Source organism: Panulirus ornatus, chromosome 4, assembly GCF_036320965.1.
Source record: "Panulirus ornatus isolate Po-2019 chromosome 4, ASM3632096v1, whole genome shotgun sequence".
NCBI lineage: Eukaryota > Metazoa > Arthropoda > Malacostraca > Decapoda > Palinuridae > Panulirus > Panulirus ornatus.
The window spans coordinates 61,611,435-61,628,618 of NC_092227.1; the positions used below are offsets into that span (position 1 = coordinate 61,611,435).

Below are 17,184 nucleotides of genomic sequence, written 5' to 3' on the forward strand. Positions count from 1 at the left end.
CGTAACGTCGTACCGGAAGGTCGACCCGTCTTGGTTCAGGGTCGCACCGTCGGATTCAAAAGGAGTTTCGGCAAATTTACGACAGCTGAATATACACCAGTCAGGTCCTGTGATGTGACGGTGTGCAGGTACGGTACAGTACGTAACAGGGAGGGAGACTGTCCCGCCAACGACCGTCACAGTTCAAGGTAAACAGTTAACACTCACAGTCGTAATAACAGATAACTGTTAAAACAGATGACGTGGTCGGGGGCGAGGAGGTTGGGTGGTTGAGAGAGTTCTATAGGAGTAAGTAGTATGGCCAAGATATCTCAGGAACTATATGTATGTCTCAGGGAACGGAACACATCACCCACAGTCTGGGTTAACAACAGTGCAATGACAGTGACGTAAGACACTGAAAGAACAAGGAAATGATAGATTAAATCTTACGGTGCTTAGAATTCTCTCTCTCTCTCTCTCTCTCTCTCTCTCTCTCTCTCTCTCTCTCTCTCTATATATATATATATATATATATATATATATATATATATATATATATATATATATATATATATATATATATCACTTTGGTGATAGAGCATCTTTACAGTTCGTGTATATCATGCGTTTCAACAGTCGCCTCCAACTTCCATTTCCCACGGTGCTTTCTCCTCCTTGCCTTCCTCCAGTCAACAAGTCCGTATCTCCACACCGCGACCCTCTGTTGTGGACACAATCACTTACCGAGTGCGGGTCGTGGCTCCTGTCTCGGAGCGACAGAGACGTGAGTCAGCCAGTAAGGGTCATGAGCATGGCATACCCCGCTCGCCATGGCGCGATTCTGATCCGAGTGGTCGATGGCTCTCCTCGTGTTATTCGTCCCTGTGTTTGCGACAGCATCACCCAGGTCAGAGGAACACCTGTAATTCATCCTATTTTGATTCCCCGAGAAACGCAGCCAAATTTTTGCCAAACTGGTTACGGTTTCCACACCGTACATGTACTGTATTGCATACTTTGTGGTCAATACAGAATACGAATCTTCAAAAACCGTCAAAGCTAATGGGAAAGTCATGGCAACTCTTAGTGTGAGTTTTAGGGGGACTTAAAAGTTAATTATGTGACGCCTGCCTCACCGAAAGCCCTCTCCACATACATTTTAACTGAAACAGCTGAGACGAGACGAGATGAGGCCCAGATCCTGAAAGACAAGGCAAAGTAGGGTTGAAACCCATGGAGGAATGCAGACGTGACTACACTAAAATGAACTGGATTATGAAGGAAGTTGGATATGAGGAAAAGAATGGGTGACTAAACAGGAACCTACGGAACACCACTGTTGGCAGGGAATGCAGAAGTTTGCCCATAAATATAAGAAAATGGACCGACTAGAAAGAAGAAAACAGAGAAAGTGAGGAAAAGCGAGAGAGGCGATTCTGAGGCTTAAAGCTACATATTAGACCATGATAAATACAATGGATGACCAAAAATCGTTCATAAAGGAAAGGATATTGCCGAAGGATCTCGCCTTGCGAAACTAAACTGGTGATAAGAGGAAAGAATCGAGTCTCAAGATGCACAAGGAAACGAGAAATGCCAAGATTTACGTGGGAATGCAATACGTCCCCTTCCACATCCTGCCTCACCATCACAGTCACTACAGAGGGGCCACTCCACAGTCACTACAGAAGGCCATTCCACAGTCACTACAGAGGGGCCACTCCACAGTCACTACAGAGGGGCCACTCCACAGTCACTACAGAGGGCCACTCCACTGTCACTACATCATCGATAACCTAAACTCCACCACACTCACCTAAGAGGAACGCATCCTCACTGTACCCTCTACCAAGGCCATCTTCACTACACCATCGACAGCATTAATTCTAACCCAACCCTTCACGAGTTAAGATCAAAGAACAACCCAGACGCAGGCTTCAATACAACCGCGATAAATCTCAATTCACTTCGCACTCGACAGGAAATAAAAACATCTTAAAATACCCACAACAGTCGTGGCTCCACCACTCCCTCAACACCTTTGACGAGTCAGGTCGGAGGGTAGGCAAATGGTGATGATTAGTGGAAAGAAAAATACATAAAAAAAAAGATAATGAAAATAAGACTGAGCAAACACTGTGGTCTCCCCTCCACTGAGGGGAAAACGTAATAAAAAAAAAAGGGAAACAGCAAAAACATACATGTTTTCCCCTCACACGGCGGGAGACGTGGAAGGAAGATGTGAAAACTAGTGCAAAGAGAAAATAAAAAAAAAGGGGGGGGGGGGGAATAAGTGTATGGTGCATGTAGGGGAAAATATATATAGTTTTGATGAGACAGAAACGAAGGGGAGCTGTTCTGACACCAGGGGTGAAGTGGGGAGGTTAAAGACGGTCCCTGAGCACCTGCTTCAGACACGCAAGCCGGGTGGGTTGTACAGTATTTCATCTGGGTGGATGATGCCCCACAATCTATTACCCAACCAACTCGTCCCAAGTAACCTGGACCACAACGGTGGCCCCCGGGAGGGCGAAGCCACCCACAGTACCGACCCAGCACCGTACTGAAGGGCACAGGTAACTAGAGATCAACCTGAAGAAGGGAACTTTGCAGGTGTCTCTATGCTGAACTTACCATCAAAAAAAAATGTCACGAGAGAGAGAATGTGTGAGAAACTGAGCTCAATAAATAGCAAAATGTTGAAGGCGATATATGAGACACCTGTCTGACACAAGCGGGAATATGATTCATGTTAAGGTAGTGCTTAGAGCTGCTGGAGAAGGTTCGAAGGAACCCACTTCAGGTGGTATCAGTATTGAATAAAATGATCGCAAGGGGAGGGAAGTTCCACGATCTATATCCCGGAGGATTAAGTGGGCACATGATAACCAATTCTAATTTTCTGTAAAGATGATCTTTTTTTGAAATTTGTTTAACATTAACCAGTTTACATATAACCAGTGGAACTCCCATCACCTGGGCCATGTGTACATCCCATACCCATCTTTCGGCGCCACCGTCCACAAGATGGGTAGGTGTGGACAACACACTAGCCGCTCCTGTGGCGAATATCACGGTCAGACCTGCGTCAGGAGAGATGGGAGGGGAAGTACTACGTCCTCCCCCAGCATAACCAGTGGACTTAGGATATAGGCGAGGGATAAAGTCAAAAGGTACATACATACCACTAGAAACATTTGTGAATTTAAAGAGTTAGACAGACGTGTGCTACGCCAACAGGAGACCCCGCGTCATGAAGCAAGTCGTGACAACACACACACACACACACACACACACACACACACACACACACACACACACACACACACACAAAACACAGCCCTTTACTAAGAGCCAGACTGGCTATCAGATTTCAATTTCTTAATACTGCGTTCACCGGTAATGAGTCCTATATACCTTCGGTCACAGGTAATGGAGTCATATATCCAATATCTATAACTCTCACCAGGAAAGGTCGTGTTAATATTAATGTTTTTTTCGTTCTTTTCATCTGCCTTCGATACTGGTGGGAAACGGCGATCTCTTTCTCTACCGCATCCCATTTTCTACCGTTCGTATTCAGAGGAGGACGCTTTCCACACGGCATGAAGACCATCACACAAGCGGTCTTCAACAAAGTAACCCGCTTACCACAGGGCATAAAGACCATACAAGCGGTTTTTAACAAAGTGACCCGCTTTATAGCCAAGATGGCTCAGTTGAGACGCACACAACCACTTAATTGGATCATTAACGTCAGGGTGATGCCTGGCGGGCGGAGGCTGGACACGCCTGGTGGAAAGGGCAGACGGGTGTGTGTGTGTGTGTGTGTGTGTGTGTGTGTGTGTGTGTGTGTGTGTGTGTAGCACGGGACATGTTTAGCCTCTTGAGCAAGTCATTACGACCCCTGAGCACAACGGTACGACCTATAGGCACGATGGTATGACCTTTCGATATCATCATTTCACCTTTGACCTGACCCCTACAGGTCAGGTCAAAGTCTAGACCACGTTATCCAGTCGTCGTACCGTCGTGCTCAAGGAACGTACAGTCGTGCTCAAGGATCGTACCGTCGTGCTCAACGATCGTACCGTCGTGCTCAAGGATCGTACCGTCGTGCTCAAGGATCGTACCATCGTGCTCAAGGATCGTACCGTCGTGCTCAAGGGTCGTACCGTCGTGTTCAAGGATCGTACCGTCGTGCTCAAGGGACGTACCGCCGTGCTCAGGGATCGTACCGTCGTGCTCAAGGGTCGTACTGTCGTGCTCAAGGATCGTACCGTCGTGCTCAAGGAACGTACCATCGTGCTCAAGGATCGTACCGCCGTGCTCAAGGGTCGTACCGTCGTGCTCAAGGATCGTACCGTCGTGCTCAAGGAACGTACCATCGTGCTCAAGGATCGTACCGTCGTGCTCAGGGATCGTACCGTCGTGCTCAAGGGACGTACCGTCGTGCTCAAGGGTCGTACCGTCGCGCTCAAGGATCGTACCGCCGTGCTCAAGGGACGTAATGACGGGCACAACTTGACAGAAAACAGAACCCAGGAAAAGTCACAAACTAGAGACACGCGCGCCAGACCCCAGACAAACATAGAACACGCTCGGTGGTGCCCCCCCCGCAACTTCAAAAGACGCCAGAGAAACACAGGCCATCCATCACCACACACACTGAACACTTCTCCGCTACTTTCTTACTAAACCAACAGACACCATCTCCCTCTCTCTCTCTCTCTCTCTCTCTCTCTCTCTCTCTCTCTCTCTCTCTCTCTCTCTCTCTCTCTCTCTCTCTCTCTCTCTCTCTCTCTCTCTTTACGCAAGCGAGCGAGCACACACACAAACACACACAGACACAGACACAGTACACCAGGGATATCTATACATTCTCTTTGACACTTGATCGCCGTTTACTGTGGTAGTGAAGTGGCGCATGGAACAGACGAAAATAGGCTATGGGTAAACAACAGAGAGACAGATAGATAGATAGATAAACAAGGCACCAAAAACGCATGACCAAAACACACACACACACACACACACACACACACACACACACACTTCAATGAACCCACACCATAATCGTTCAACACACTGCTCATGTGTACCATCTCGGGCCGACCTTTCTTCCTCTCTTCGTTACCACACGAAAAATATATAGTGGAAAAAAAAATGTCCAGCACAGCGGGATCTCCGGCTGCGAAGGTGCCATGGTAATTGGAGATTGGCTGCGTTTGGTGGATGCTGTGAGCTGAATTGGTCTTTCGTAACGGGTCATCCACTAGAATATATATATATATATATATATATATATATATATATATATATATATATATATATATATATACAAAGAACCAGAGAAGGAAAGTAAACATACGTTGTAAACATCGAAAAAGTAATCGAATATCCAAAGCAACGTATTTGGTCTATATATTTGAATATTTTGTTTTTGTTCCGAGTTAAAGTTGACTATATCTCATAAATGATGTATTGAAGATTGAAGAATTTGTCTGTTCATTACAGTATCTTCAGGTCATATTGTGTCATCTACCATGCTTTTAGATTAAAGATATATTTCGGTAGTAATGAAAATAATAATAACATTAATAATAATGATAATAATAATAATACTACTACTACTACTACTACTAATAATAATAATAATGATAATAATAGTAATAATAATAATAACAATGATATTAAGTGATAATAATAATAATAATAATAATAATAATAATAATAATAATAATAATAATAATAATAATAATAATAATAATAATAATAATAATCATTATTATTGCTATCAACATCATTATTATCATTCTCATTATCATTATCATCATTATCATCATTATTATTAATGTTATTAATTTCCAGCATAAAGCTCTGTGCTTTCTTGCCACCGTCTGAATCCCCACATACCTTACCAGGTACACTCAACTAACTTATATCAATGTGATTTGAACATCCATGTTTCCCACTTTGCATTTCTATAATGACACGCTATACTGACATTTCGCCGATCCTAAAGCACCTCACCGTGAGCCATACATACAGTTAGCATCCCAACAAACCAGTGAACAAAAGAAACAAAAGAACAAAAAGAAAACCAACTTCAATCAAAATCACTCGAGCCACTTTGCCACACTTCACCATTCGTATGGCACTCACTACCTCTTCTCTTTTCATCGAACTACTTTCCATGGCTTATCCGTCTCACACACCTCCGCGTCCCAAACACCGAACATCTACCACCCTATCACCCAACACATTAAAACGCCCTTTAAAATAATCACCCTTCCTCGTCTTCACGTCTTCTTTGCCAGTTAACGATTCCCAATTTGTCCCCTTCAGTGATGCTCCAATTTGTTTTCACCTTCTCTTCACACTAGTCACCCCTTCCAAAATTTCTTCTGATTCCCCCTAAAGTTTGCTGATACACTCTCAACGCAAATCTCATTTGCCTTCTTTTTCGGCCCCTGCACCTTTCCTCTGAGCTCCTACCGCTTCCTCTTGTACACCTCTCAATCACTCGCACTCCTTTCCTACAATGCAGAAAGCGTGTGATAGAGCTGATAAAGATGTCCTCTGGAAGGTGGAATGCTTCTACAAAGAGTGAGGAGTTTTTATAAAGAAAGCAAGACATGTGTGCGGGTCGGAAGAGAGAATGTTAAGTGATTCTAGGTGAAGGCGAGTCCGCGGCAAGGATGTATGATGTCGCTAAGGATTTTTAATGTTTATGGATGAGGTGGAGAGGAAGGTAAATGATAGGGTCTTGGAGAGAGGGGCGTGTTCACAGTCCGCTGGGGGTTGGGGAACCTGCTGGGAGGTAAGTCATTTTTTGTTTGCTGATGCCACAGCTCTGGTGGCAGACTCGAGTGAGAAACTGTTGGGGAGGAAGCTTGATAGTTAAGGTAAATAAAGGTAAGAATATAATGTTTGGAGGGGAGCAAGACTGGTTGGTTGGAGTGTGAGTTTGAATGGAGAGAATCAAGAGGAAGTGGGGTATTTCAGATACCTGGGAGTGGACATGGAAGTTGAAGTTAGCTACAGGGTGGGTGCGGGTACGAAGGTCCTGGGTCCACTGAGGAGTGTGTGGATACAGAGGTCACTGTGAGGGCAAACATGGGTATGTGTGATGGTATAGTAGTACCAAGATCATTGCATGGATGAGACGCGTGGGCCCGATATCAAAATTCACGGAGGGAGGGTGTATGTGCTGGAGATGAAATGCATGAGGCCAATATGTGATGTGAGGTGGTTTGATCGAGTAATGACTGGGTGGAAGAGAAATGTGGTAGTAAGATGAGTTTTTAAAATATGTACTGTCTCGATATATAAAGACGAGAAGAGTTTGTAAAGTATGTATCGTCTCGATATGTAAAGACAAGAAGAGATTTTAAAGCATGTATTGTCTCGATGTATAAAGACAAAACATTTCACGTGAGAGTATGGGTGAAGGGCACATATCCAAGGGAAGGTGGAGGCCAGTGCAGAGCGTACAGTGGATAGAGTACTTTGACACAGGAGGGCGACAGTGTATGGTTAAGAAAGCTGAAGAAGGTGTGCTGAAATGGTTTGGACATATGGAAAGCTTGGATAATGGTTAAGCTGACGAAGACGGGATACGTGTCAGAAGAGGAGGAGACAAGGAGAAAGGGTGATGGTAAAAGTGAAATATGCTTTGAGAAGTCGGGGAATGAACATACAGGAGGGTGTGAGGCGTGCAAGGGATACAGTCCAATGGAGTAATGTGATATGCAGGAGGCAACGTGTTGTCAATGGGCTGAACCACAGCGTATGAAGCGATCAGAAGAAACCACAGAAAGATCTGCAGACAGGGTGGTTCCCGACCTCGGTGCATTACACATGACAGTCAGCGAGTAGCCGTGACCAAATGAGCCCGGTTTTCGTCTGTTCTTGGCGCTATCTTGCGACGCGTGAAACGGCGAACGCGCATATACATATATGAACTTTAGATGTATCAACTGCCGGAGTCATTAAGGCCGTCAACAATTAGCCACATCCACCACCCGGTAAATCCTTCTGAACACCTTCTTCAGGTGTCAAGGAACAATCTAAAGACCACGCATTCTCACCAGGCAGGTCGGCCATCAACAATACGAACAAAGTTCTAATGGCTTCGTCACGTTCCATAGACTTCTCAGAGAGTCATTCCACTTCCGCAGATGTTCAGCTTTACCTCCGTGTTCATGACTGTTACAACATAGCCACCACAATGTGAACAACGGCGTTCAAGAGGGTTCGTCTGGGATCACCTATACCACCTCTGATCCGTGCTGCAGGCCTGGTGAAGCTGTGGTCCGTCTGTGTCTTTCCCCCCCCAAAAAAAAAGATGGGAGATGATCACGGACCTTCCTCCTGAGTGGTGTGTGTGTGTTAGAGAGAGAGAGAGAGAGAGAGAGAGAGAGAGAGAGAGAGAGAGAGAGAGAGAGAGAGAGAGAGAGAGAGAGAGAGAGAGAGAGAGAGAGCAGTGGCGCCCCCTAGCCACCGGAGGTCGCACGGCCAGCAGGGTGTCGCTCTCCCCACACGCCGGGGGACACTGTCTTATAATCCACCACCTGACCCGCCCATCATGAAGGTTCACTCCGCCAATTAAGATGTACAACTCCCTCAATGTTTACGACACTTGGGTCCGCTGGCCAGGGTGTGTGTGTGTGTGTGTGTGTGTGTGTGTGTGTGTGTGTGTGTGTGGACGGGTCAAGGTGTACTGTGTACCTTCTTATGACAACACCTTGTGGTGTCTTACCCTTATAATCTCTATTTTGCCTTACAATGGTAATATATGAACGTCATCATAGCAATATATGATAATTCTATGTCCACCAGATATAGAATCATATTAATCATATTTACAAACGGTTGTCAGAATAACATACGTGAAGATATTTCTCTTTCAAAGTGTTTAATCCCCATCTTCGCAATTTTCCCCATATTCTCGATATCCCAAGTCAAGTGTTAAGAATCCATTATTCGTTATCTGATCAAAAAGGTTAATCCGGGTTGTTACGGGTCGATAGCTTTGGGGTTGTAACATCTCATAACATGCTAACAAGCAAGACTGCATATAGCAAAACATGGAAATATGGTATTGTATTATATAACCGAATACACAACACAGAGTTAACAGAACAACAGTGTTTCCTAATTAATAAAATACAGTTAAAACTAGGCTTTATGCTGGCCACTGGCTGCCGGCCACACCTACCCCGAAAACTGACAGGATGGACAGACAAACTCGTCGAAATGCCAGGCCGGGAGTGAGACGGTAGACGGCAGCGCCGTGGAGACGGGAGGTGAGGTTGGACGACATCGCTGCCAGGCCGGGAGTGAGACGGTAGACGGCAACGCCGTGGAGACGGGAGGTGAGGTTGGACGACATCGCTGCCAGGCCGGGAGTGAGACGGTAGACGGCAGAGCCGTGGAGACGGGAGGTGAGGTTGGACGACATCGCTACCAGGCCGGGAGTGAGACGGTAGACGGCAGGCCGTGGAGACGGGAGGTGAGGTTGGACGACATCGCTGCCAGGCCTTCATTTAAGACGTACATTTTGTGTATACGATGGTCTCAGAAAGCACTAACTTGGCCGAGTTATTCAAAACTTTCTCTAATGTACAAAGTGACATAATCACAGAAGAGTAAAAAGGTGAACTTTTGATGTGATATAATGGTAATCTCAACGAGTTGGCGCGGATCATTTAACCAGCAGATGGGTGGTTCAAAATGCCGCGTCCTATCACACTGGTGACACATTTTCCATGGCCAAGAAGCGATCCTCAACACCTGGACTCAGGACGAGCGGGAAGTTTCATCCACCGACGCCTTCAGTCATCACGTCTAACATCAGAATCGATTCATACTGGATTTTAGAAAAGAAAACTGACGACCAATCATTCGCAAGTTTTGGCTGGATGTAGAAAACGGAAGAGCAAATAAATATATCCGCGTTCGATTCCTATTTTCTTTTTTTCCCCCGTTGGAGGCTCCAGTCACGGACTAAAGTCCACATTAAAGCTGGGCCTTAACTGATATGTAGAGAGGATTTCAATCAGTGGGTATAGAAGATTAGATCATATTGAACAAAGATTTGCGAGAGTATAAATTCAACAACGGTTCAGGGATCTGCACCTTCCAAATGAGCTCCATTCATTAAAGAAAAGACGCGTTACCATCTGACACTAATTCGATTCTCAGTTGCCATCGTTCTTATACCTGTGGCTTAATCTGTAGACAGACCCAGACGGGTCGGGTCTGAGGTCAGGTCATCATACCCATACGTCGTATCGTCGTGTTCAAGGGTCATATACCCTCGTGCTCAACGGCCGAACGGTCGTGCTCAAGGGTCGTTCCGTCTTGCTTACAGGTCGTACCATCGTACTCAAGAGTCGTACCGTCGTACGTAAGGGTCGTATCGTCGTATTTAAGGGTCGTACCTTCGTGCTCCAGAGCCGTACCGTCGTACTCGAGTCGTACCGTCGTACGTAAGGGTCGTATCGTCGTATCTAAGGGTCGTACCTTCGTGCTCCAGGGTCGTACCGTCGTACTCAAGAGTCACCCCGTCGTATTCTCATGGTTATGCAGTCTGCTGAAGGGGACCAGCCATCACTCCAGCTGCTTATTCAAGGCAACAGCTGAGCACAGTTTGTTGACGACCCTCACCTTGGCGGCGGGCAGCGGGTGTCACATCCTGCCTCGTCTGCCGGGACCACAACCCCCTCACAGCTCAGGCTTATGGCTCAATGTTTACTAACACGTCCCAAGTGTTCACCAACGCCAGAGGTGCATCTCATTTTCTTTTTTCCCGAGGTGTAATGGTGAGGGAGAGTGGCTTTCATCATATATATATATATATATATATATATATATATATATATATATATATATATATATATATATGTATATATATATATATATGTACACTAAAGCAGCGATTTAAGCCGTGCGGCGGGTTGATCAGTCCCTGGAGGCACTCATGACACAGCTCGAGGCCTTCAAGAGAAAGATGGAGGAACATGTAAGAGAGGTCGAGGCACTTATGAGGGAGCTGGGGGCACCTTAGAAGTTGCTGTAGGCACTCAGGAGAGTACTGGTTGACAGAAAACGGGAGGACATCCAGCCAAGAAGATTTCTCTCCAAGAGCAGCGTTCGTGTTTACTGTGAAGCAAAAAAACTTCCATTTCTCACTTTGTGGACCTTTTAGTCTCCCGTCTTTGCTGTTCTCTTGCCCATAATGTCTGTACCCCCTTTAATTTTACCTCCCATTCCCTCAACGCATCGACTATTTGATTTCCTGCCACGACGCATTGCTCCCTTCACATCCACGGTCTGAAATCCTGTATGCAGGAGACCCAGAATGATCGCGGGGGAGCCGAGGCCTTTTTTATTTCCTCTCCTGGAGTATCTGGAGGAGATAATCAAACAACAAACACGGGTTCCTGATCGTGAAGACCACTGTACCACTGCCTCCTATGGGATCCACAGACCACAACCATATCTTCTTCTAACTGGCACGTTCACCTCTCTCCCCATCCCCGAAACGACAACTTTGACACTGAAGAAAATAAAGAAAACACAGCGGTCATCCCTGGAGCAGTAGCCATAGGGGAGCCTTACCATGGGATAGTTGCCACGGGGACAGCCTTACCCTTGCGTAGAAGCCACAGGAGCAGCCTTACCCCGGGGCAGCAGTCACACGGGCAGCCACCAACGGGACAGCCTTACCCTTGGGCAACAGCCAGTGAGGTAACATTACCCTGGGTCAGCAGCCATAAGGGCAGCCTTACCCTGAGTCAGCAGCCATACCCTGGGGCGGCCTTACCCTGGGTCAGCAGCCATACCCTGGGGCAGCCTTACCCTGGGTCAGCAGCCATACCCTAGGGCAGCCTTACCCTAGGTCAGCAGCCATACACTGGGGCAGCCTTACCCTGGGTCAGCAGCCATACCCTGGGGCAGCCTTACCCTGGGTCAACAGCCATGCCCTGGGGCAGCTTTACCCTCGGTCAGCAGCCATACCCTGGGGCAGCCTTACCCTGGGTCAGCAGCCATACCCTGGGGCAGCCTTAGCTGCTGACGATTCTGAACTTCACGTTGTCACTTCCCTGTAGTGGAATGATGCAGGAGTCGCATACAGCACGGTTGTGGGCAGCCGACCAGGGTAGTGCTGTGTTGACCTAAGAATCATGAAGTGATGCCCAGAACCATCTTATGTCCTCCGTTTTACTACTAGTTAAGGCTTGACACAAGAGGCAACACAGGTGCGTTATGTGCGTTTAGGAAGACAGGATAAGATACTTCACCTCACATTCACAATCTATTTCGTTTACTCCTTTCTAGTTAATATGTAAAGTCCATTGGTGATTCTCTATAAATCATTCATAGGCTTTTCTACTTTCCTCACACAAATCTGTGAGTTTCTGATACCTTTCACTGTCACAAACAGCCTCGAAGTATCTCAGAAGTCTGTTGCTGTTTGAATTCCTTTGTATTCCTTTCTATATGATGTTAAAAGAGGCTTCTTTGTCTCAAACAAAAGGCTCTGAAGTTTGAATTCCTTTCTATATGATGTTAAGAGAGGCTTCTTTGTCTCAAACAAAAGGCTCTGAAGGCATTCAAAGGACGCGACATATCTGATGCAATTCCCCTCAGACTTTCCATATCATGGAGTTGGAGACATGATGTCATCTGTTAACTGAACTGCCGTACAGTCCAGGTAAACAGTCATGATACGCAGGACAATGTGCAACAGTTTAAATCTGTGCTTGTTCTCACTCCAATGGTCTATGGAAATAACATACTGAGAACAAAGGAAGAGAATGAATGGTAGGTCAGCCAAGGGATGTGACCAGAAGGGATGTATTTTTCCAAGTATCTGAGTTCCTAGAACATGGTGATGATGATGATGATGAACACATAATCGAGACCTTCAGTAACGAGATGGGCGACTACACTAATGCAGACCTGAAGACTGTGAACCTTACGGTTTCACAAGCATGAAAGATGAGTTGTGAAGAAATACTTTGGAGACAGAAAATATCATAACAGAGAGAGAGAGAGACACAGAAAGCAAAATGTGGTGACCCTTCACGGTACCACTGGAAAGACAACAAATGAGATGACACCGCTCACTCATACAACTGCCAAGCTTGTCAGGAATTAGATAAAGGATCTCAAGCGATTGAAAGATACACACACACACACACACACACACACACACACACACACACACACACACACACACACACACACATATATATATATATATATATATATATATATATATATATATCCCAACTCACTATGACACATCTCTGATAAAGACGATGAGTTCATTCCGGAGTCTTTACTGAAATTCCTCCATCTCGTCTCTGGTGAGGACGTGGGAGCAGAGGCGATCATGGAGGCAGCTCGTCCACGGTTGAATGTAGCTGATCCAGGAGTCCAGACACCATCAACGTCTTCCATCCAAGATCGGTCCTTGTACAGACCTGAATTTTAGTGTCCCTACACAGAAGTGTTTGAAGGATCTTCCTATGCTAAGTAAAGTCCAGATACACCCAACTCTGGTCACCATCACTTTCGTCAATGTGCGTGCACTTCCGTCAATGTGCGTGCACTTCCGTCAATGTGCGTGCACTTCCGTCAATGTGCGTGCACTTCCGTTAATGTGCGTGCACTTCCGTCAATGTGCGTCGGCTGAAATGTCTATCACAATGTCAGGGACAGTCGTGGTATGAACAGTAGTTCCCAGCAACCACTACACCAGGAAGGAGGACCACCACTCCAGTGAGGTGGGTCGAAGTGCCTCCAGAAGACATCGCGTCTGTTGGGCTGGACAGTCACCGGGTGGAAAATGAGGGGCCCCTCATACCGCCGCTCCTCAGAAACTGCTGGACGTCACTCGGTGTGACTGCACGACTGACTGCCTGAAGGACCACGAGCTGCTGCTGAAAGAATGGCATGGATTGCCCCCTTGGCGCGAGGAGAGCGCTGAGGCGTTCATGCTAACATGGTCGTATGCTAAATTGCGCTTATGCTAACATGGCCACATGCTAACATGACTACATGCTAACTTGGCCATATGAGAGACATTTAGCATTGAAATAAAAGATCATGACTGAACTATTTGTGATTCACGGTGACACTTCATGCATTAAAGGGAATTTAGCTTATCACTGAGGCCATTTAAATCTTTTAATAGCATGAAGAAGACGTTACGTGCCACATAAATCTAAAAGAAAACAGCCATGTTATGGTAGCAATGTTTAACTGCACATCTCACCTCGTTCTACTCGTTATGAAAATTCACACGTCTTATGTAACACCCGTGTACGTAAAAATGACCTGTTAAGTACATCGCAGTCCATTACTGTTGCAAATCTGTCCTGGGCTGACCACCACGTATTTCTCACAAACTGTCTTGGACACCAGGTCTCACATGTATCAACAATGACTCAGGAGTGAGTCTCTGGTCTGGCTTACATGTACCACCAGCAGCGGTAGGCCACCAGCTCCACACATTCTGCACGTCGAGGTAATTTATTGTCCAAATAAACCAGCCGTCTAGCGAGGGCTCCTCAGATGTCCTCCGCTACACAAGTGTGGGAAATGTGAGCACCCAATTAAAATGGTTATCCTGTTTATCGCAAGTGTCTCACCACGACGCTGAGGCCGCAAGCCAATTTCTGTCTTCATTTTGCAGCTCCTCCGGGAGTCTCTCGGTGACTGTGGGTGAGTGTGTGGACGGCAGGAGCGACGCTTCTCTCCCGTTTTCGTGGTCTGACCTCAAGTGACAAGTACAGCACTAACCTGTTCCGTCAGGCACCTGGCATCCCCTCCTCCTCCCTTCCTCCTCCTGCCCCCATGGACGTCAAGGGTGAATGGAATACTGAAAGTCAGAATTTCGGTAAATATGTAGAAAATGTAGGTTACATCTTTAACAATTGTAAAACTATGAAAAACATAGAAAAGAAAATCTGATACCACTTAAAGCTTGTAGGAACAATTACACACACACACACCCCTGGTGAGATAGGAGGGTGGAAGAGAGGCGGTATTGAGTGAGTGTTTAAATTCTGGCCACTGACACACCGACCACCGTGCCTGAAGGACTACGGTGGGCCATAGTACACGTGTGTACTACCAGGAATATAAAACATACCGGAACAATTACGAAACAATGGAAGACCAAACTATTGTCCACTTCCTGTGTTACTGGCACCAGAGGGTTGGGTCAAGAGATTCACAGCGTAACACTTTGACCATCGCACGTGGTATTTCAAGGTCACTGTCACTACTGTATGTCCTCAGCAAGTTATTGAGTTACTCTCCCGAGCTATTCGCATGCAAAACATCGATCTTACAGCAACTTAAATAGAACACTTACGTCATACACTGTAAAGCAGTGGGGTTACGTAAATGTATCACGGCACTTGGCAACTGAGGATTACGAAGACCACCATAAATGGCGTACCTTTAAATATCGTAAAGTTTAAAACTACGAACATCAAGCTCACACACGGAGATGGCGAACCTGTGAAAAAGCCAAAAGCCAATGTGGCTCATAGACAAGGAAGTCCCTGCCATCACCCCGGTGCTCACACACATATGTCCTCCCCAGCAACTGTGGTCGGATAAACGTAATTCGAGAGAAGGGAAAAAAAAACGTAATAAGGCTGATGTCTGATGATGTGTGTCTGTAATGCTATAGTGCGTCCACTTTCATCAACAGACAAACGAACACTCAAGAACATAAGAAGACGTAAAATACACACACACACACACACACACACACACACACACACAACACACACACACACACACACACACATACTGACACACAAAGAAACATACAGACAGAAAAAGGGAGATACAAGCAGCACACAGAGGCCTCATCTCTTGTATAATCTCAACTGTCATACAACTTCTATAATTGATGCCTGCATCAACCATGTCCTCAAGCCTTTTATTCCGGCCATTACCCACACTTATACTCTGAAAGTATATTCTCTCTTTATCTCATGTTATGTTCTCTAGTTGTCCTGCCACTAAAAGAATTGTTGACTCTACATGTCATTGACCTGTTTTTGAAAACTTCAAGGTTGTGATCAGGTCACCCTAAAATCTTCTTTCTGTACGAGCGATGATCAAACTTGAGAAAGATATTCTAGCGAACAGCTTGCTGAATATATCTTTATCTATCTATCTATCTATCTATCTATATATATATATATATATATATATATATATATATATATATATATATATATATATATATATATATATATACATATGCTATTAGGAAGAACTCTGCTGACAAGTGTGTGTGTGTGTGTGTGTGTGTGTGTGTATGTGCGTGTGTTGGGTGGGCATGGTGAGGGGCAGGTGGGCAGTAACAGATGACTTAGATTTACACTCTGCTCAAGCAGGTCTCTCCCAGCTCGGGGGTCAAAGGGCTCTGAAAGGTTTGAGTTAGAGACCCATGAGTTAGCTTATGATAAGTCACACTGGTTAATATGCTCAACCACGAGTATATGTATATATTGGAAAGGGTCACAATTGAGCACCCGATCAAGCATATTCCTATAAGACCACGGGGAAATGAAAAACGATAATCTCCCAAGTGCACTTTCGTGTAATGATCACATCATCAGGGGAGACACAAGAAAGAAATATAACATTTAGTTGATATACAAAGAAGAGACGTAGCTAGGACGCCATTTGGTAAACAAGTGACTACCCGAACGGAGGTCGGGTGCGTTCAAGTCCGGCATCAAGCGTATCATAAACTTCGTGTTGTATATCATCTGACTGTTATATTTCTTTCTTGTATCTCCTCTGATGATGTGATTATTACATGAAAGTGCACTTGGGAACTTAACGAGGTTTCACTTCCCAATGGACTCAATATACTTGATCACGCGCTCAATTATTGTGATCCTTTCCAATATATATATATATATATATATATATATATATATATATATATATATATATATATATATATATATATATATTGGATAATGATCAGACATCCCTCCAGTTGCCCCTATCAGCACATTAACATCCAAAAGTCTCTCTTTCATGCGCCTATCAATTAACACGTAATCCAATAACGCTCTCTGGCTATTTCTCCTACTTACATACGTATACTAATATAAATCTCTTTTTAAACCAGGTATTCCCAATCAC

At 45.3% G+C, this 17,184-nt stretch overlaps 1 protein-coding gene across 1 annotated transcript in view; it reads right to left on the reverse strand.

The window, feature by feature from the left end:
* Positions 1-17,184, reverse strand: part of LOC139766587 (protein APCDD1-like) — a 440,210-nt gene that overhangs the window by 127,882 nt on the left and 295,144 nt on the right.